Source organism: Poecilia reticulata, linkage group LG4 (genome assembly GCF_000633615.1).
Source record: "Poecilia reticulata strain Guanapo linkage group LG4, Guppy_female_1.0+MT, whole genome shotgun sequence".
Taxonomy (NCBI): domain Eukaryota; kingdom Metazoa; phylum Chordata; class Actinopteri; order Cyprinodontiformes; family Poeciliidae; genus Poecilia; species Poecilia reticulata.
Window position 1 is genome coordinate 2,941,206 of NC_024334.1, and position 9,415 is coordinate 2,950,620.

At 38.4% G+C, this 9,415-nt stretch overlaps 1 long non-coding RNA gene across 1 annotated transcript in view; it reads left to right on the forward strand.

Moving 5' to 3' along the window:
• The window catches only part of LOC103463118 (uncharacterized), a 170,862-nt gene extending 162,530 nt beyond the window's left edge, over positions 1-8,332 (forward strand). The window contains exon 5 of the long non-coding RNA XR_533466.1: positions 7,953-8,332. This is a non-coding gene — a long non-coding RNA (uncharacterized LOC103463118). The remainder of the gene's footprint in view (positions 1-7,952) is intronic.
• Positions 8,333-9,415: the final 1,083 nt, after the last annotated feature.

The window sequence follows — 9,415 nt, forward strand, 5'->3', positions numbered from 1 at the left end:
TTTTACTCAAGTAAAAAGTAGCCATAGTTACATTTACTCAGTTACATTAACTTGAGTAAATCTCTTTAAAAAAATACTTTGAGTATTTTTACTACGCTCTACTTTTTACTCTACTTGAGTAAAATTTCTACCCACTGAATGAAAAACAAATGTTTTTTATTGAAGGAAACTGATTTAGAAGCATTTTTCCTTTTTCTGATTTTTTGTTATTTATATGAATTATTGTAATTAAAATATGAAAATTTCCACTTAACTTTACATTTTGGTCCGTCTGATGATGTAATTTTTAGATATTGAGTGATTGATAATTTGATCAGTTACTCTGCTCTATTGAGTCACTTCTTGGACAACTACATTTTACTTTTAGTTGAAGCACGTTGAAGCAGTGCTGCTCTTCCTCTGCRTGTAGCTGCTGATGTGCCAGATTTGAGGCGCGTATTTGGTGTTTTTCTGGTTTTCCTCTGAGATTTCACGGCAGTGAAAGTGAGCAGAGTTTGGGGAGAGAGGAAGGAAGGTGGAGAGAAGAAAGGAGAACACTTCAGATTCYTGCTTTATTCCCTCCAAACTTGTAATGTAGGTTTGATTAGCAAGCATGTAATGTACTTTACCCCCAYGGCTGGAGACGGAGCAGCRGGGGAGGCGGAGCGGGATGGAGGCAGAGGTATAGCAGGAAGGAGGAGGAGGAGGCATATAGGCTGCCAGCTCAGCAGGTCTCCTCACCCCCCCCACCCCCCTCCACTGCGCCTCCTACATTTTATTTCTCCATGTCTTCAAAACAAGATGCACCCCCCTCTTTAAAACCTAACATCACCTCTGTCTGGGCACACACTGCACCCTAAAGCCCCTCCTATAGCTGCACCATGCTGGGTAAGTGCAGGGTGTGGGTGGGGTAGGAGGAGGTTGGAGGTCACAGGCAGGAAGAGTTTTTCTTTTCTGGGGTCGGACTGAGCGGGGTGAGGAGTTGCCTCCCCACTAACAAGTTGGATGTCTGCATGCAGGAAGTTGTTTGTGCGTCGACACAATGCCAGTTTGTTTGAATCCAGCAGGGAAAAGTCAGCCGTGTTGACACTCAGCTGCTTTCAGGGTTAAAGGCTAACGAAAATGTTGAGGCAGCATCCGCCCGAGTCTCGCTTTTTAGGAACTAAAGACTCATCAGGAAAAGTGTAAAAATTACACCTGAATATCAGCTGTACACTGCAAAAACACAAAATCCTACCACGTAATTTTAGTCTAGTTTCTAGTRCAAATCTTAGTACATTGGAAATAAGACAAAACTGACTTRTACGTAACTTTTYYKSMARRMMWTKKTTTWAAATCAATCCCTTAATTAATAAAAACAGAACTTCGTCAACATTCAATAAACTTAAAACAAGTTCCTGTCTTGCTGAAAAGTCATCTACTAGTCTTATTTAAAGTGCACTAAGATATTTGCACTAGAAGACTTTGAGATTTTGCAGTGATCTTTATTAAAATATAATTCTTAAAACCTTTACAATGTGAAAAACCAGCTGTATTTATTTGACCAAGTAAGAAAACTACATGAAAACATTTAGAAATGTTTTCCAAGTCTTGTTATCCAAAGTAAAACTTTAAAAATTGATGAAAAAGTTTTAGTTTCTCTGGCAGATTATTTCACTTCTAACATGACATTTTTTCTGTTATAAATAAAATAATCTACCAACAGAAACTGGAGCTTTTTCATCAATATCAGGGAATTATTTACTTAAAATAAGATCATTTATCTTGCTCAAAGTTAGTTTGGTCTTATTTCAAGTGTACTGAGATATTTGAGCTGGAGCGTACCAAATTTACTTGGTAGGATTTTGTGTTTTTGCAGTGTGAATTTAATCAAACCTCCTGGCTCTCTGTAAATCAGATCCAGTAGAAACCCGAGGGAACGAGGCGTTTCCCTCCCATCATGCCTCGGCTTCCCGTTCCCCCTCTCCCTGGCTGCGCCGTCGGCTCAGGCTGTGAGCAGAGCGACGTTAATGTGTGGAGACACCTGACAAGCCTGCTGGCCTTTAGGGCTCAGCCTAATCACTCCGGACCCGAACCCATCGGGAATTAAACCCGCAAAACCAAACAGTCGCTGTGGGAGCCGGCTGGCGTCTGCAGCTGAAGGAATGGAAGATACAGAGTCTGCATCTAAACGTCAAACTCTGATCATGAAACGTTTTCACTTAAAAATCATAAAAACACAAAACATTAACAAATATTATTGGTTTAGTTTCTTAATACATTTGAAATGAAAACTTACAAGTAACTTTTCAGGAGCTTGTTTTAAGTGAACAATTCATTAATATTGATGAAAAAGTTCCAGTTCCACTGGTAGATTACTTCACATTGTCCCAGTTTATAAGTGGAATAATCTGCCAGCTGGTATTTTTCCATAAATATTAATTATATCTTACTGAAAAGTTAATTATAATTTAGTTTTGTCTTATTTTATAGAAACTAAACCAAAATTACTTGGTAAGATTTTGTGTTTTTGAATTTATCGTATCGTTTATCATGTATGGCGATACATTTCTTGCCATGATGAGATTTTGATTTATTGTTATTGCAGTAAATTCCAATTGTTTTAAAAAAAAACTACAACTGTCCTTATTGTTATTTTTTTACCTTTTTCCCACAGTTTGTTCAGTAAAGCTGTACAAATAAATCTGAAAATATGATTAAATGCAGAAACTAGAAGTTTTGTGGGGCAATAATTGCTGTGACCTTAAAATGCAAGTAAAATTATGCAAGTAATAAATTAGGGGTTTTTTTTTTACCGCTTTTATTGTCATCAACAAAGTACCACAAAATATTGTGATTAAACTTTAAGTCCTACACAGAGGCATAGAAAGAAACGCTACATAACTTAAATAGAGGCTAGGAGTCGCATCAGAAGCGTCTCCGCAGCACGTTAGCGCCAACATTAAAGCTTTAAAATCCTGTACTAATTCAAAATGAATGTGGATTTTAAAGTACAGTAGCTTGTTAACTCGTATCTGTTCAGCCACGCAGGGCCCCTCTGCCACTCTGCCCCTCTCTCCAGATGCCCTCATTAATTTTAGATTGGCTCTAAATGAGTCTCCTTCATCGAGCCCGAGGTTTTCTAAATTAGATTCATTTATATTTAAATTGTGAAACAGGCGTGGTTAATGAGAGAATCGTTATTTTTGGGGGTTATTTCAGATGTGCTGATAGTTTGGCTGTGTGAACTTAAACCACCAGAGGAGTAGAGAGGCCTGCAGTGTCAGCTTCTACTTCTGTTTTCTATGTTTTAGGTTTTTAAAGATGCTAATGAGAATGTTAGCAGGATAAACGCTACAATATTAAACATCCTTAATTGGGTTAGAATGGGTTTTATATTAAACATGTTCTTTACGTCTTTTGTAGCAAATAATTAGGTGGTGAGATTTCTGTGACTGAGTTTAAAATATGTTACAAGAATAAAGTCTAAATATTCCGGAAAAAAATAAAAATAAATCATATGTAACTTCACTCTCATAATTTTATGACTGTATCTAAACATTTTTATTTTCTTAATATGGCAGCCACACTTCCCTGTTTACACTCGCACGTGAAAATGGCTGCAAACAGATGCGTAATTATACAACCATACATCTTTGAAAAGCAGAAGAGGAGCCTCCTGCACAACCAACTAGAAATCAGCAAGTGGTTTCTGGTTGGTAAGTCAACAGCAAAACTCTCGTCTTTTCCAGCAGCCATTGTACAGCGGTAAAGCCAGCTCGAGCTCCGCTTGAGTTGCTTGGTAACAGCTTACGGTTGCTAGGTAACGAGTCCCTGCCTACTAATTTGTGCCGTTACATTTGAAAGGTTTTTGAAACGGCAAATTTTCCAGACACCAAAAAACATGAACTTATTGCCAAAGAACAGGCTGATTGTTTCTTTTTAAGCACTTGCATTGTTTTTATAAGCAGCAGAGATCCAGATAGAAGTATAAAAAAGAACAATATGTGAATTTTGCATAATGGATCCGCTTTAAGAAAAGCCGTTTTTGTGTCGTTTCCGTCAGAATTAAGGCGAGTCCATAAACACGACCTGGTTTGTTTCGTCTGTTTACACCTCATGTGTCATTTCCAGCACATCTGTGCAGCTTGCTGCTCCACATGTGCCAAGCAGCAGATCATCAGACTCGTGTCGACCCAACAGGTGCCTCCATCAACACGGCGGAGCAGCAGGACGCCTCCTAAAAACAAACTGCTGAAAATGTGCTGAAAATGCCACATCTGAGAAATAAAGAACACGAGCAGGAATCCCACCCACCACTCATAAAAAAGCCAAATCACAGAGCGCTTTACAGCTGTACGTCTCCTCACAAGGCGTCCCATAGCAACGCCCCGGCTTCCCCCGTCAGGAATCTGCTGTTAGGAATCTAAGTGCCAGGCGTTTAAAACCCGAGGAATGCTATTGTTCTGGTCACAGCTGCAGGACCGCTGGCCCGGCTGCTGCTGGGCCGGAGGAAGGAGGGCGGGGGCCGCGAGGTGTGAAACACACAACTTTACGTGTTTTAGCGCTTTGTGGCCTCATGACAAAGCAGCAAATAGTTGACAGCAAGTCGACACATTCCTCCTGGCCTGGACGGTTACAGTGGCTCCATAACCTTTGAACTCTTTCTCAATTTTGTAAAATTACCAACACAAGGTTCAGAGTGGCAGATATTTGTGTTTCATCTGTGGAAGAGGATTAGGGACACTAAAAGAAATATTTGACTTTAATGACTGACTTTTGATCTCAGAAGATTGAAGTCAAAATTCTGAGACAAAAGTCAGAATGACTGTTTTCCCAGTTGCCCTCATCGTCTTCAGTATTAACCCTTTTCAAGCAAATATAACAGAAAAAAATCACTTTTGATGTCTGGGACTCTTTTGCATGCAAGCTGGAAAACCAGCACGCATTGTGCAGCGTAAGGCGATGGCAGCATCATGCTGTGGGGATGCTTTAGCTGAGTTTAGAAGACGACAAACGGAGCAAAAATCCAATCAGTTTAGTGATTATAAGGCGAACATATGAAAAGATCAAAGGTCGTTTACATTTTAAAATCCTGACTGGACATTTGTCCACTCAGTCTGCTGAGAAAAGCCAGAGGATGAAGAGGAGGATGAAGACACTTGTAGCAGGAAGAGGATCCATGTTGGTGAAGCTCCTGTTCCTCGTTCATCACAGCGAGAAGGAAGAGATTCTCCGTCTCTGGAAATGACCATCCAGCTGCTGGTTGGAACAAAGCCTGGCCTTCTTCCAACCGCCTGACTTCATCAACACCGAGCCACGCTCAATTTGGAGCGCAGCGAACGCTGCAGTGTGTGTGTGTGTGTGATGCACCTACCTGGTCCCAGTTTCTGCCGTCTGGTTCAGTCGCTGCCGGGGCGTGTCTTTAATCTCATGTTACGTAACTGGAAAAGAATGAAGTCAAACAAATGCAAAGTGAGAAACTGACTCATGAATTTGAATCCAAACTCAAAGTATTACCAAATATTTTGGTCAAGTTTCTAGAGCAAATATCTTAGTTCACTTAAAATAAGAGAAAACTAACTTCTAAGTAACTTTTCATCCAGACATAGCATCTTGTTTTAGGTCAGAATTGATGAAACTTTCTAGTTTCACTGGCAGATTTTCACTTATAACGTGGAAAAAACATGTTATAAGTGAAAATCTGCCAGTGAAACTGGGACGTTTCCTCAGTATTGACCTAAAACAAGTGAAAAAGATCGTAAAAATAAATATGAATCCTCTGGTTTAAAAAGGTTAATTTAACTGGCAATTTTAGTGCAAAACATTATTATTAACCATGGTGGCCATCTTGTGAAAAAAACTCAGTAAATGATTCCTGTGGGTCCAGTTGTGTCTGATTTGACACCAAAAGTATTAATCTGTGATAAATATGAGCAAATTTAGTGGAAACATAAATCTTCCTTGTTCCAAAACATCAGAGACCCTGGATCATCTGTACCCAGGTTGGTTCTTTTATCCACATGTGGAAGGTTTTGCTGAAACTCTGAATAATCTGCAGCAGCATGTAGACCAACAGAAAGCCCCGATTCCCACCTGTACATTCAYTTCTGAGGCGTGATCAGCACACAAAGCGCGTTTCTGCTGCATTTATCAGCGAAGCTGTGGGTGAATTCACAGATAGGAGACGGATTTATAAAACACTCGGCCTTGGTGAAAAGCTGCTGAGACTAAAAGGTCAGAGATCGTTGTGAATCCTTGTTCGCTCACAATGGCTCCCAGTGTTTCCTGATCCAAGGTTGTGTTACCAGGCAACAAATACAGTTCAGGCCGAGTAACTTGCTGACTCTTTCCCTCCCYGCGTGAACTGTGGCAAAGTTYCTCTGCAGAAAGTCGAGGCTTGAATTTATGTAAACGTTCGGCTAAACCACGAGGAACAGTCTGGAGATTCTCCTTACAGACGCAGAGCTGCAGTGGAAACACAAACTGAGCCTCGGCCTCCTGTAAATCATCTGAACAGTTTGCAGGACCTCAGCCACCCCCACTTCGCTGCCCCAAAATAAAATAAAAATTAACAGAAATGAACAGAAACACAAACGCAGCGACATAAAGAAGTTTAAAGCAGAGAGAAGCAGAAACGACGGATCGTTTATGTGTTTAAAGTTTAACAGCAACAGAAAAGTTCATTAAATGTTAAAAACTGATTGAAAAGATGTATTTTTGCAAAAATGTAACACTTATTGAGTAAATTTACTCATTGGGGAAAACCACAAATAATTATTTGTATAAAATGGATTTAGAGCTGGTTTGTTTTTTTTAATATAATCTGAATGTTGAATTTAAAATTCATGACTTCCTGTGAACTTTATGAATAAATATAATGTGATACATTATCCGTTTCATTAGCCACGTTTAAAAATGGGTGTTACAAAGAACATAAGAAAGCCATTGTTGTTGTTGTTGTTAATTTTATCGCTGAGTGCTTTTACACGGACATGCCGGTCAAACTGTAATAAAGTTTAAAAAAAAGACAAACAAAACGTCAATACTTAGTATTGCAATATTCAATAAAACACAAAATTAAACATAGATTTAGGAGCTTGGCTTGACTTGGCTAACAGGTTATAAAGCAAAGTTTACTCTTACAACACTTCGTAATATAATAAATGTCAGCATTCAGCAAACAGCAGCTAGCATTTGGCTAATTAGCTCTAGCAAATTCACCAAGCGCACGTTCAGAACAGATAAATACTTATCTCCTACATATTTACAAATTAATATAACTTACCACGTAAGCAACACTCATGAACATTAGTAAGATTTGATTTTATGCCAGGTTCGGCTTTTTAGTTTAAGCTAACGGTAGCATAAGCACACTACTGGTCCGCCGTTCGTTTTCTTCTTCTACACATTAATTCACGTACTAACACTAAACAACTATAGCGCCCCCTAGTGGACCTGGAGGAGTGAATCCAGCAATGGGAAAGACGGGAGAACATGAGGACGTCTGTGTTGATCTGTGAGAGTTAATCTACAGGAGATCAGAACCAGAGAACTGATTCAGATTAATACAATAAGTCAACTGAAAACTATCAGAAACAAATAATCACATTTTATCTTAACTGTATATTTTGTCCCGTTTGATGATGTAATTTTTAAATTTTAAATGATTCATAATTTGATCAGTTAAGAGTTTTTACTAAATACTCTTTTTGAGAATGTAAAAGTCTAAATCAGCTACTTTTTGCTGTAAATCGCTCCAGGAGTGGAAATATGTAAACTATTAACACTAGAATAGTGTTATATTCTAGTGTTAATATATTCTATTAACACTCGTATAGTGTTAATAGTTTACATTAACACTATTCTAATGAGACAAATGCACAAAGCAAACAAACAGTTGGCTTTAAGAGCATTAAACCTTTTATGAAACCAACTAAACTTCAAAATAAGCGATAACAAATCAAATCTTTACATTTCTGTCATTTTCCCAGCTGGTTTATCGTGATACCTGTCAGCAGTCAGGTGAAGTTCGCCGCACCGTGAGGACAGAAGTGTTTGCAAAGCGTGTGGCTGCTGGGTGAGACTAACTGAGGCCTTTCTGATGCCAGAAAACGTTTCATGTTTACCGTATTTGACTTTCAAATGGCGCAACGGACTCCAGCGCCATCAGAGCAACAAAGATGGTGTACAAACAAGAGGTCTCACTTTGACACAAGCTGTCAGCGTCTTTGTCTGGTGCATTTTTTTGTTAAAATTATTTGTTTTTGATTCAGTGAAGTTAATCAGAGTGAGGAGATGATCCAGAAATGTTGCTCAAGTAAGAGTTTAAAGAGTTTAGATACTGAAGTAAGTAGTAAGTGATACAAAGTAAAAAAAAAAAATTCCTAAAAATAAAATATTTTCATAAAGTTGATGGATAACATAAATTTAAATATTAAAACAGATGCTGTGATCAGTTACTCTGTCCTAAATCAGCTTTTTTGTCAAATACTTTGATAAAAATGCTGATTTAATTTTACTTCAGTAAAACTGAAGTAATGCTACTCTTACTTTAGTACCTCTGGTTTTATATTTATGGTTTTAATAGTTTTATGGATGTTTTATCTTTCTGTAAAGATTGTGTCTAAGATATAAACTCAAGATTACAAAAGAGCAAATAAGAAACGTGTTATTAAGAATTCACTGGATTTAAGTTTATTTGCAGTTTAAAGCAATTTTACATCATGAAGAAATAAAAACATCAAACAGTCACCAATTGTGAAATCAGCAACAAATATTATGATTTAAGTGCCATCATTAAAATCATCGATAAACATCAAATATGTTGCTCTGTGTTTCATTTATTATGTTCAAGAGAAGCTCAGTGTTTCGACTATTTTTCAGTTTTTTGTTCCATTTTTGTTCAGTGATTTGTAAACTAACAGTATTTTACAGTTTATTCTCTCGCTGTAGAACCGGGTGATGAGCTCTGACTTCCTGGTTTTAGTCAGAACTCCAGCAGCAGCATCTGGATCAGCTGATTGATTTGTTTTAGTCAGACCTGTGAAGACGCTGCTGCTGTAATCAATACAACCAAACAGTACAACCAGGTCTTTATGGACCTCATCCAGGTCCACAAACGCCTGGATGAGTTTCTCTGGATCAGGGTCCAAACGGCCCATTCGTCAACTGCAGTCATGAAACTGTTTCAAGGGCCACAGATGGCCCTCAGGCCACTTTGGACAACCCATCAGTCCTCTAATCCTGGAAATGTTCCTCAGGTGATGAAAGGCCGACATTGTAACCGTCTTTATGTGGCTCTGAAGGTTCATGGTTTCTTCTTCATATAAAAGTTATTAAGTTTCAATTCAGCAAATTAAACTCAAATCAACAGAAGAAGCACAGAGATTCGTCTCTGTGTAAACACCTGTGCTAATTGTGTGTGTGTGTGTGTGTGTGTGTGTGTGTGTGTGTG